At 62.5% G+C, this 12,585-nt stretch overlaps 1 protein-coding gene across 5 annotated transcripts in view; it reads right to left on the bottom strand.

The window, feature by feature from the left end:
• Positions 1-12,585, bottom strand: part of NACC2 (NACC family member 2) — a 72,000-nt gene that overhangs the window by 34,208 nt on the left and 25,207 nt on the right. The window contains exon 1 of one of the 5 annotated variants that reach the window (XM_045467914.1): positions 17-667. The exons of the other annotated variants lie outside the window; for them this stretch is intronic. The gene's annotated coding sequence lies outside the window, so the exon portion shown is untranslated. Of the gene's footprint in view, positions 1-16; positions 668-12,585 lie in introns of those variants that run through there. 5 annotated transcript variants of the gene reach the window in all.

The following is a 12,585-nucleotide window of genomic DNA, read 5'->3' as shown; positions in this document are numbered from 1 at the left end:
CGCGGGGGAGACCTACCTTTGGCGGCTGCCGCCGGTGGCCCGGCAGTGCCCGCTCCGCCTGGCAGGGGCAGGCTCGCCAGCTGCTCCGGGAATGCAGCAAACAGAGCGGGAGCCCTTGGGGTGGGGAGGGCGCGAGGAGCCGGGAGAGGAGGAGGAGGAGGAGGAGGAGGAGGAGGAGGAGGAGGAGGAGCAGGGCAGAGAGTCTCGGCGCTGGGCTCGGCGGCCGCAGCTCAGCTGTACCCAGCCCGGCTCTCCGGGGCAGCGCACAGCATCTAAATGAAGAGGCCGGATGCAGACGGACATTCAGGCAGCTCTCGGGAATGAATAGCGGCCTTTGACTTGGGAGCCCAAGTAAATGCCAGCTCCAGCCCCGGCTTTAAAAACAGAGGAGTGTTGGTGCCAGAGGAATGCACGGCTCCGGGTGTTGGTACAAGACAGACTTTGATGACTCACCACAATGCAAACAAAGATGGCAGAAATACTGTACTGTACGCGGAGAAACGCTCCGTGGTGCCACGGCAACTGAGCGCCGAGATTTATGGTGCGGCTCTGCATGTGAATTACCCAGTAAACTGCCGTCCTGCCATCCAGCACAGCCCGAGTGTCAAAGCATTTAAAGTATTCCAAACAGTCTGCAGGGCTGGCACAGCCACCAACTCTGCCAGGGAGGGAGGGTGGGGGCCGGCGAGGGGGGCGGGTGGGGGGCCAAGGGGGTGGGGGACAAAGGGGTAGAGTGATAAGGGGACGGGGGGTGGGGGATGAGGGGGGCGGAGGGCTGGGGTCATGGGGGCTGGGGGGTCAGGCGGTGGGGGATGAGGGAGCAGGGGGGATAAAGGGACAGGGGAGAGGGGGTGGGGGATGAGGGGGCAGGGAGTCGGGGACAGGAGGATGAGGGGGTGGGGCACAGGGGGGCGTAGAGGGCAGGGAGGCAAGGAGGAAGGGGGGCGACGGGGTGGCACAGGCAGGGCAGAGGGTGAAGGTGGGGAGCCCGGGAGGAAAGAGGGGCAGGTGATGAGAACAGGAGGCAGGAAGGAAAGCACAGGTGGGAGAAGAGGCCCAGAGACAGGGAAGGAGGGGCGAGGACGAGGCCCAGCCCCCCCCCCAGTGCCCCCCAGGGCTCCGCAGTGGCCCCTGCTCGCCTCCCTACTTCTCCCTGGGGTCCGGAAGCAGCAGGGCCCGCTTGTGTAGCCCTACACCCCATCCCACTCACCCAGGAAAGTCACCCTGTCCCCCAAGCCCCCACGCGGGTCTTTTCAAGAAGAACAACTCTGTGACTGCAGCTGGGCCAGGCCGAGGGGGGCCCCTCCCAGCAGCCGGGCAGCAAAGCCACCACCTGCAAGGGTGCCCATGTGAAGGAGGCTGGGCTCCTCCCCTGGGCCTCCCTTGGGAGGGGAGGCTGTGCCCTGCACACGGCCCGTCCTGTTCCAGGCCCACACCCCCGCCTGTGGCAAACCACTGGCCCGCCCTGCCTCGGTCTCCCCTCTCGCCCCCAACCGCGGCCCTGGGAAGAACACACACAGCCTGCAAAAAGGAAGACGGTCGAGACGGGTGACGGCACGGCTGCCACCACCGAGAACCTGACCCTGGCGGCCAGAGCAGGAGGGGCCGGGGCACAGGCAGCGGCCCTCCCACCGCCCCCTCCACGGCAGCGGCGCGTCCGGAGGGAGAGAAAGGGCCATCTGGCGCGTCCACGCTCACATGCGGCGGGCTCAGCTTCCCACAGCAGATAAAACGCTGCGGGAGGAGCGGCACAGGAAGAAATACAGGTGTGGGGAGGCCTCCCAGCAGCAGTGGCTGCCGGGCTCCTCCGTGGGACGGATGGCGACTCGGTGTGGCGGCCACGTGAGCGCTGAGCTTGGAGCGTCGGCAGAAATGGTCCCCACTCGCTGCTCCGACGGGGGACTTGGCCCTCGTCCCCCTGGCGATGGAGCCAGTCTGGACCCTGGGCCCTCGCTCTCCTCTACCTGGAGGGTGTCGAAGCAGCAAGTCCAGGGGAGGGGGCGGCGCGGGTGGCCCGGTCAACAGCAGACAGGCCTCAGGGCAAGGGTCTCGTGCTCCGCACAGCCTGGCCCCGCTGCCCTGGGGAAGCTGCCTGGGGGTCCTGCCTGTGTCCGCACAACCCCGGGGGGCGGTGGGACAGCCTCGCCGGCATCCAGACCCAGAAGGACAGACCCAGGGTCGCCCCCGCCAGGAGCCATGTCAGGCCTCCCGACTGAACGGTGCTGTCCTGGCAGCCTCCTTGTCTTGGGGCCTAGGAGGAGCCCACTGGCCCCAGGATGAGGGGGCTGGGGGCACAACCCCCCACGTGCCACCCGGCCACAAAAGAAAGCAGACCGGGGCACAGGCAGAGCCGACATGGGGAAACAGAGGGCCCCCCAGAGGCCAAAGGATGGCGGAACCCGTGATGGGGGGGCGGGGCAGGGCCACTCCTGGCCTGGGTGCTGGCCTTGGGCCCCAGGGCCCAGCATACACAGCCTCCGCCGGTTCTGCAGGAGCAATCCCCCCGCCCCCATCGCTGGCTGTGCTGCATCCCGGCCCTGCCTGGAACAGACCTGTTGTCACCTCCTCAGAGAAGCCTGCCAAGGGTGTCTCTTGACCTGAGCAAGATCGGGGGGGGGGGATAGCGGGGGGGGGGTCTGCCCACTGCCTGGTGGACATTTAGCCCAATGCTGGGCACACCAGGGAGGGCCACGAGAGTGGGGCTGTGCTGGCCAGCAATACACCACAGAGGAGAGGGGGCCCTCCAAATGGCCCCTTCACAGACCCACAGCACCCACTGCCAGGAGTCTCCTGGAGAGCAAGATGGGGTCCCCTGAGCCAGATGAGGGCTCTAGGGCCGTGAGAGGGGTGAGTCAGCCTGGCCAGCAAAGGTACACTGTGCATCGGTGCCCAGAGGGCCCCAGTGGCCTGGGGCTGGGCCAGCCAGTGGCCAGGTCCCAAACTGAGGGCAGGGACACCAAGAGGCCCTCGGAGCCTGTCCCTCCAAGCATCGGGTCCTGGCTGGTCAGCAGGGCTGCAATCCTGGGTCCCACCGGGCAATGCCCCCCCCCCCCGCCTCCCACAAGCCCGGCTGCTCTCCCATCCGTGTCCTGTGGCCTCAAGCAAATGGCACCACATCTGGGACGCTCATCTGTCCCCTGGGGGTCAGGTTTACGCTTTGACGGTCACTACAGGGTCGAGGCGGACGGCGAACGTGGCATGCTCTATGCCCCAGTAACCTGCATCACAATGCTGTTACCTGCGGTGACTGGGACAGGAGGCGGTGGTCCAGATGGGTGCCTCCGTCAGCCCCCAGCCCATCCCCGCCCACACCTGTGCCCCAGGGCTGGGGGCCAGACTGCTGGCCCGGAGAGGGGACCATTCCTCCTCTGGAAGGTGATGAGGCCATCGGGTCCCGGGGGACGTGTGTCCTCAGGCCACCTGCACAGGCCAGGCTGCCATCCCACGGCCCAGCCCAGAACAGCCCTACAAGAGCTGGTTTTAGATTGCTTTCTTAGAAGCCTTGGCCGGGACAAGAACAAAGCTGAACTTTAGGAGACAAGAATCAAATAAAGGCTTGGTTTACGTGCCTAGACCCGTCAAAGCAGGGCAGGTCAAGGGCCGACCCTGTGCGGTGGCCAGCGAGGAGGGGCCGGGACCCGAGTGGGCCGAGGGCAGCGGGCACCAGCCCCACCAAGACCGCCTTTCCCCTTCCACGCCTCGGTTTCCCCCGCCACAGCGAGACTCGCCATGCCCACTGGCCTATTACTGAAGGTTCTGAAGAGCCAGAAGGAACGGCAGAAATTTCTAACTGTGCTCACTCTGGCCATCCTCAAAGCCACTGCACCACAGAACCCCGCCCCCTCCTAACGACCTTCAGGACAGAACCCACTTTGGGAAATCCCGAAGCCAGAGTCCAGCTGGGCCAGCCTCGGGGGCCCCCACCCCATTCAGACTCCACGACCTCCCCCCAGAATGAGAAAATGTGGGTAGCGGGGGGGGGGGTCTCTTCACCGCAGACCCTCCTTCGGGGAGAGCCAGGATCTAGGGCCCAGGGTCACGGGTGGTCACCCAGAGCTCCTCCCGGCCCCCCACGGGCAGCGCGGCCAGCAGGTGTACAGGGAAGGGGCCCAACGAGAAGGGGGTGAGGGTACTGGCCCCAGGAGCCGCAGACAGGTGCCCACACAGGTACCGAGGGACTGGCCACAGGGGGTGCGCCCCAGGGCCTGGGCAGGATGCAGACGGGGCACAGGTTCTCGGCTGCAGCCAGGCCAAGGCCGGCCACACAGGGCTCTAGGTGCACCTGGGGAAGCAGGGGCTCCAACAGGGACTGGGAACACGCCGAGGACTTCTCTTGGGGGCCCAGAGGACCAGAGAAGGATGGGCATTCCACGCAGGGGTGCCTCCTCCCCAGGACCCCACGCAGATATGGCTGCAAGGTCTGGGGGTCCTTGTCAGAAGCCCCCCCCCCACCCGCCCCCCAGATCCCGAGGAGCTTCCGGAGGTGGGACAATGCAGCGTCTACCTTCTGTAGGGTCACCACCAGCCCAGGAAGGAGAGGCGAGATAAATGATAAATGAAATTAAATAAGATCATCGGGCAGGATTTAATTCTTCCAATCTAATAAGAGGTCTGGGCCTCGGCAAACGCACAGCTATCAAGTACGCCCGTGGCAGAGAGGCGGGGAGGCAGGGAGGCAGGTGCCCCAGGAAACAAAGGAGCCCCTTCCGCCTCCCTGCTTCCCCTGCCCCGAGCAAGCACCAGGCCCGTCCCCGGGGCAGCCCCTCGGCCTGGCCGCCAAGCCCTGCCATCCGGGGTTCTCCCGGCTCAGCCACGGGGACACCTCCCGAAAGTCAAGGTGCTCCGAGTTTGGTGGGGGCGGGGCAGGCCGCAGCCCCAGGACAGCGCCTCACAGGGAGGCAGGCAAGTTAGCCCGTGAGTCAGCGTGCACACGCACACGTGAGCGCGGGGGGCACCAGGGCCGCGCCTGCTGTGTGCGTCCGGGCTGTTAAGGGAGGGCGGGGAGGGAGCTTTCCAATTACAGCGCAGGCTCCGGTTACCGGCCTGTGGGAGCGGAGGCTCACTTACACCCCACGCCCGGTCAGTGCTCTGGCTGTGCCGAGCACCTCTGGCCTCGCCGGGGAGGGCGACCCTTCAAGGGTCGAGGTGTCGGTTGCCAGCACAGCACGGCCGCCAGCTGGGCGTGCCAGGTCCCCAGGGGCTGGGTGAGGCACCCGCCAGCTGGGGCCTCGGGGCCTCGCTGCTAATGGAAGGGCCAATCACCCCTCGAGGACCGGGGCTCCAGGGTGGGGTCTCGGCTGCCGGGAGCCCCTCCCCGCAGCCCCCAACATGCACCCACCGCACCTATCGTGTGCCCGCCTCCCAGCCCCTCCTCTCCAGGTGGGTGCGGACAAGGAGCCTGAGCTTCCTGCCAAGGCCAGGGCCCGGGACCTGCGTCCCGCGTCTGCAGCCACCCAGGACAAGCTTCGGGTGGCAAGACAGGGAGGCACCGTGGGGCGGCTCGGGCCCGGACCCGCCCGGCGCCCCCAGGATCCGCTGCAGAGGAGACTCCCCTCTCGGCCTCTGCACGTGCTGGCCCCGGAGCCCCTGTGCCAGGGGAAGGGGCACGCACTTCCCGCCCTGGCTCACCGTGCCCCCCGGCACCCGGCAGCCTCCACCCCCGACCGCAGCCTGGGCCGGCATCGGGCGCCACCGCTGGCTTCAACTGGCTTCAACTTCACAACAAGCGTTTGCCTGGAAGCTTTTTTTTCCTTCCCCCAAACAGAAAAAGGCAGCCTGCCAGAATCTGCAAATTCAAACATGTGCTTATCAGTCCTTCCCCCTCGCCGCCCCAAGGAGGGTGCCACACACCGGGGGCTGGTTCTCAGAGAGGCTCAACGCACACAGGGACCCACGGCACCAGGCAGGCCACCAACGGCCATCGGAGCCGCTGCTGCTGCAGGGCCACGGGGCTGGGCACGCGCTGGGCAGACACCCCGCCAGATGGGACAGCGGGTCCCACATCTCAGCACGTGTCCCACGGCACGGGCTCCGACAAGGGTCCGGTCTGGTGGTCCGTGTGGCCGAGCCGGGCCCACGTCCGAGGGGCTCCTCGACACCCCAGCCCCCCCCACCCTTCACTCTCAAATACTCTGACTTTACTGTGGGTATGGGGCTGGGGGGGGGGTGCCAAACAGACACGGCACGAACGGCCACACAGCCACACGGCATGAAGGAGCAGGGACTGGCCGCCGCCCCGCCAGGAGCCCGTGGACCCAGCAGGTCCGCTCTCGAGCCACAAAACGGTTCCAGAAGGCTCCCAAAGAATGAAGCAGTGTTCTGAACAGAGCCGACAATCTCCCTCACCCGTATTTGTAATTTAAATAACGTAAGCTTGAAGAGTGTCTCCCTCGGGCATAGTTTAATAACTTAAAAAGCCAGCTCCACTCGCTGGCAGACGGGCCTCCTCCCCCTTATCGGCTGGCGGGAGGTCCCCCCTTGCACCCCCCGGCTGGAGGGCGGGGCTCGGGGGCACCGGGGGCTGCCCGGACCGAGCGGGCTGGGCCCCGTGGAGCCGGACCCCCTCCTCAGCCCGCTGGGCACCCTCCCCTTCCCACAGGCCGGTGGGGGTCCCAGAGCACCTGGGGGACAGGCGGGGGTCCCGGCGCCAGTGGGGCGGGGGGCGCTGCCCTGGGCCGGTCACCGGCTCCTCATCCACCGCGGCTGTGCCACACACACCCCCGTCCTTAATATTCATAGCCTTTCTCATCTGCATATCGTGCCATAAATAGTCGAGGTAAGACACAAAGCTCCCCTGCATTTCTAATTATGCTTAAAAACCTAATGTAAATCAGACAGACACAGAAATACTCAATCAGCTGCCGGAGGGGGGGTCCAATTACACGGAGACGGGGCCACGACGTAGCAGCCCCCACCTCGGAGCTCCGGGCAAGGCGGCGGCTGGTGGCGGTGGCCCCCCTGGCCTGGAGACCCTGGCCAACCTCGCACTTGCTGGCCCTGAAGCCAGAGCCAGTGTGGGGCGGGGTGGATGCCTGAGGAGCCTCAGCAACACCTTCCCCCCCCCCCCCCCCCCCCCTGCCCACCGCCCCCAGGGCCAGCCAGCCGGCCTCACCTTCTCCCTAAGGGCTCCCAACTCCCGGCCTCCTTCCCACTGCCCACCTCAGCAGGTGCTGCTCCCCCTGGCTGTGAGGGTTGACCCCATGGGCGGAGCATCTCTACTTCCCTGTCTCCACGTTCAACCCCCTGGACACTCTGGCCCTCCCGCGGGCTCGGCTCACACAGTAGGGCGGAAACAGATGGATGTCCCCCACCCCCACTCTGGAATGGAGTTGGGGACGGGGCGCCAAGCCACCGAGGGGCCAAGAGGACAGGTCAGCGGGTCCTCTGAGTCCCGAGGGTGCTGCAGCCCCGCACAAGCAGGACAGAGGGGGCTCTGGCACCACGCTCTGGGGCCAGTCCCCCTGTCTGCAGGGACACGGGGCATCGGGACCTGCAGAACAGAAGGGTCTGGGGGACGGAGGCCACGCCAGCCGCTTAGAGCCCAATACAGTACCAGCCCTCACAGACGGGCACCACGGGGGACTCCGGGGCTCCAGCAGGTGGCATGGACCCAGGTCTCGGGGCGCCTGGGGGCTGCCACCTGGTGAGCCCGGGGGTGCACATGCCGACAGCCGGGAGCCCGCCCGCTGCCCTGCACCAGAGCCCCACAGCATCTGCCCGCCTCCTTCCCCTCAGAGAGTCCCCAGATGCCCCTGGCCCTGCCTTCCGGGCAGCCCCAAACACAAGCCCCACTTCCTGTCCAGGAGTCAGGGCACCTGGGCTGGCCCGGCCCCGCCCTTCCCAGGGGGCAGTGGCAGTGGGACTGCCTCAGGGGACATGCAGGAGGCTGGGCCCAAGTGACACGGGGGTTGCCCCACTCTGCCTTTAGACAAGGAGACACAGAGATGCCTGCTGCCCGCATCTGCCTGGCATCACGCCCAGACCTATTTTTAAGCCCATTTACTAGAAATCCCACAAATTAAAGGAAATACGGATAATGCAGTAAGAATCCTGGGGGCCGAATAAAAGCTACACATAATTGTCCTCGTGCTCCAATGTGAGAATCTTAACCACAAACCCAGATCTCCCCAAGCCCTTGTGCAAGGCGGAGGCATCCTGCCGCGCGAAGGTGGGGGGAGCAGGAGGGGGCAGGTCCGTGCTTGGCCCGCGATCAGAGGCACAGGCCGCGGCACACAGCCGGGGCCATAAAAGGTAATTACTGATATGAAAAATAAAGATCGTAAATACGAACGCCCGACTTCACAGCCTTGGGAATGAGGATTACTGCCAGGGCGATGGGTTCCAGAGGCGGCTCCCCTGTGCCACAGGTGGGGGCACCGGGCTGGCCCCCACCCCGCTTTCTCACGTGGCTCCCGTGGCAAGCTGGGGGGTAGGGGCCGCAGAGCCCCAGACCTTGCGGAATCTGTGGGGCACGGACAGGACCAGCCAGAGCGACCGGGAACGGCAGGGTGCAGGGCTCACACCGGGAGGGTGGGACCCCCCCCTCCCCCCCCCTCCCCCCCCCGGGACGGGCTGGCCCCCACACCTCAGGGGTGGGGGTTGAGACACAGGACAAAGCCACGTGCCCGTCAGAGACGCAGCTGGTGGGCACCACGTTCTCTGAAGACCCTCAGCACCCTGGGGCACATGCTCACCACCCTTGGGAGCCCAGGGCCCCAGCCCTCCCCGGCTCATTCCCACCCGCCAGGTAGCGGCTATGCGGGCATCCAGCTGGCGGTGCCTTCACCAGAACCCCCCGCACTGCCTGCTCGCCCCAAGCCCTCCCAGACCCACACGCCTCCTGGGAGCCTGTGGGTGGGGGTCTGCACAGGTGGCAGGGAGCAGAGGAGGTGGAGAGAGAGAGGTGTGTGTGTGTGGGGGGGGGGGGGTGTCCCCAGATCTCCTGGCCCGGGATCACACTATTCATCTTGGACTGTCTCAGAGTAGGGACAAGGCCCAGTGGTACCACTACCTTCTAGGCTGAAGGAGACCCTTCCCCCAGGGGCTGGGGGAGGGGGGTAGTGGCAGGCCCTCCCCAGGCCTGGTCCCCAGTTGCCCTGGAATCCCACGGAGGTCAGGGAGCCCGCGGCCACCAGCTCACGTCCTGCCAGACGCCAGGTGGCCTCCTATGGCCTGGCTGGGGCACAGTGGGGTGAGGTCAGGGCTCCCGCTGCCCCAGGCACACGGGACTGAACCCCAGGCTGCCAGTAGCCACTCGGACAGACAGCAGGCCCCGCACCTGGCACCTGTCCCACGAAGATGCTTCCCCCGGCCCCGCAGAACACCAGGCTCCCCAAGTCCCGCCGCAGGGCCTGCCCTTCTCACTGGGGGGACCTGGCCACTGGGGGTCAGCTGGGAATCAATCGAGCCCGGGAGAGCGGTGGGCGGACGGGCCACGCTGGCCGCCCCCAGCCAGATGCCCCAAAAGCACCAGCTCAGAGAAGGGCCGAGAGGCTGATGGCAGGCGGGCAGGCTGGGAGGGAAGCAAGCTCGGGAGATACACAATCGTGAACCCCAGGTGGACGGGACGCCGTTCAGAGAATTATCAAACACCTGGAAATGACCATCACAGGGAGGCGGGGCCGCCGGGCCGCCGCGAGGTCGTCCCAGGACGACCACCGTCCGGGAGGACGCCCTCCGACTCCCTTTCTACCCAGGCTCTGCCAAGTTACATGTAAACGTGCTCGTTTTCGTCCAGGAAAGATGCAAACTTTCTCTCCGCTGGAAAAGACAGCCCCAAAGGCGCGGGGTTTTGCTCTGCAGGACACGAGCCAGCCGCGGGTCTGGCCCGGCAGGTCCGGGAGACCACCCGTTCGTTCCCCTTCGGGCCTCGGTGTCCGCGGCTCCTCGGGCGCCCTCGCAGCCACCTTCCAACCCGCCATCTCCTCCTCCGTGAGGTCAGCACATCTGCAACCACACTCACCTTGCACGTGTACGCGGGTCTGGGGCCTAACTGAAAACACCACGCGCCAACGGACATCCCGCGGGCTGGCCCGCAAGCCTCCCGTCGAGTGAGCCCGGGGGGCAGCAGACCCCGGCCTCCGCTGACGGTCTTCTTCTGTTTGGCGGTTTACTCCCCCCGCCCCAAGACTATTCCGTCCCCGGCAGGTGGCCTAATCTGTCAGCCCACCCGTATCCCGGGTAACGTGTGGTCCGGGCCACGTCCCTTGTCCGTGGCAAGGACCGGGAAGGAGCAGTCGCCGGGGCCCCGGCTGGTCTCCACCACCCTTGTCTGGGGCACCGCCGGAGCCGGGAGCCAGCGAGCGGGCCGACGGCCGGCCTTCCGGTGTGACCACGGGGAGACTCTGAGGGGCAGGTGAGGGGTCTCGCCTGTGCCGTCAGTCGTGTTCGTTCATCAGTCAAGGGAAGAGCTCACATCCGCTGCAAAGGAAATCCTCTCTCTCATCAGACGAGGCAAGGTGAGCCGCTCTCCATGTTCCCTTCTGACCCGTGGCCGGTGCCGCAGGCTGTGTCCAGACCTTGCTCACGTTGGGACTTCTGAAGGGGTTTGTGACTCAGAGTCTCTCGGAGAGCGGCGTCCTCGTGCACTCATACGTAACAAGTAACTTCACAAACCTAATACTTTCGGAATTCCCACAATATAAAGAGAAGGAAATTCTAATATTGTAAATGAGCTAGCATTTTAAGGAGGGAGCCCTTTGCAGAGAAAACAACCAGCTCAAAAAGTATTTCCAAGCAAAACTCCAAATGTCCACAATCTTGAACAAATGAGAGTGCTCTGATAACTTGGGTTAAAAAAAAAAAAAATTAAAAACAACCTGATGTCTTTTCTTTAATTTATAAATCCAGCATGGATTTCATTATCAGGATCTGGATGTGTTTTCTCATGAGGAAAGTAGTTAATCGGAATTTCCCAAACTCTTTACACCGTTTGACCAATCAGAGAAGCTACTGATACATGCACATGTGTTCCCGACTAGGAAAAAATAGAAAATCTATGGTCGACTCTACTGAATAACTCAAACTGATGCCAAAACTTGTATCAAAATTGTGATGAATTCCTACTTCCGGGATTATGGAACACGGGAGTGATTCTTTAAAATCTCTCTTTGTTGGGGCGCCTGGGTGGCTCACCCGGTTAAGCGTCCAACTCTTGATTTCAGCTCGGGTCATGATCTCATGGTTCGTGAGATCGAGCCCCGAGTTGGGCTCTGTGCTGATGATGGGGCGTCTGCTTGGGATTCTCTCTCCCTCTCTCTGCCCCTCCCCTGCTCATGCACGCGCACGCTCTCTCTCAAAATAAATAAATACGCGTTAAAAAATAAAGATAAAAAAACAGAATCTCTGTCAAGATAATTCCAGCATCTGTCATCCAAAAACACGTAACACATAAACAACACATAAAGGCACTCAGTGAACCAGGAAAGGGGGAAATTTCCTCAACCTGAAAAAAGTGCGCACGTGAAAAACCCACAAGTAACATCATACTCAGCAGCAGAAAACTGGCTGCTTTCCTCCTAAGGTCAGGAAAAAGGCAAGGAAGTCAACACTGTACAAGGGGCCCTCACGGAGCCCAGTGGGCAAGAAAATGAAATAAAGCAAAAGTAGTTAGAAAGGAAAAAAATGAAACTATCTCTATTGTAGGTGACATGATCTTGTACGCAGAAAATTCTGAGGAGTCGGCCAAAAAACTATTAAAACCAGTAAGCAAGTTCAGCAAGTTTGCAGGCTATATGATCAGTAGACAAAACTCAAACACAGTTCTGTATGCTACAAATAATCTGAAAATGAAATTAGTAACTAATTTCGTTTCCAATGACATCAAAAAGCACAAAATACTTAAATAAATAAATTCAACAGAAGAGCTGTAAAACTGTGTTGAAAGAAACTACAGATGTAAATAAATGGGAAGATACCTACGCTCACGGATTAGAAGATCTAACATCGCCAAGGCAGCAGATACTCCCCAAACTGACCCACAGATTCAGTGGGATCCTAATCAAAACCCCAGGTGACATCACCACAGAAACTGTCAAGCCAATCTTAAAATTCTTATGGAAACCCAAGGAATCCAGAATAACCAAAACAATGCTGACAAAGAACAAAGTTGGAGCGTTCATACTTCCCACTTTGAAGACTTACTACAAAGCTCCAGTAATCAAAACGGTGTGGTGCTAACATGAGGATATATATAGATCAATGGAATCAAAGTGGGAGTCTAGAAACAAACAACAAGGGGGCCAAGACCATTCAACAGGAAAATAACAACCTTTTCAAACTATGGTGCTGGGACACCCGGACGTCCACATGTAAAGGGATGAAGTTGGACCCTCACCTCACACCACATACAAGAATTAACTTAAAACACCCCAAAGATTTGAATGTAGGAGATAAAACGATACGACTCTTAAAACACAGAGGAAGGGGCGCCTGGGTGGCTCCGTCGGTTGAGCGTCCGACTTCGGCTCAGGCCATGATCTCACGGTTCGTGGGTTCGAGCCCCGCATGGGGCTCCACACTGATAGCGCAGAGCCTGCTTGGGATTCTCTCTCTACCTCTCTCTCTCTCTGCCCCTTCCCTGCTCAC

Source organism: Leopardus geoffroyi, chromosome D4 (assembly GCF_018350155.1).
Source record: "Leopardus geoffroyi isolate Oge1 chromosome D4, O.geoffroyi_Oge1_pat1.0, whole genome shotgun sequence".
NCBI classification, from domain to species: domain Eukaryota; kingdom Metazoa; phylum Chordata; class Mammalia; order Carnivora; family Felidae; genus Leopardus; species Leopardus geoffroyi.
This window is presented reverse-complemented; position numbering and strand designations above follow the sequence as displayed.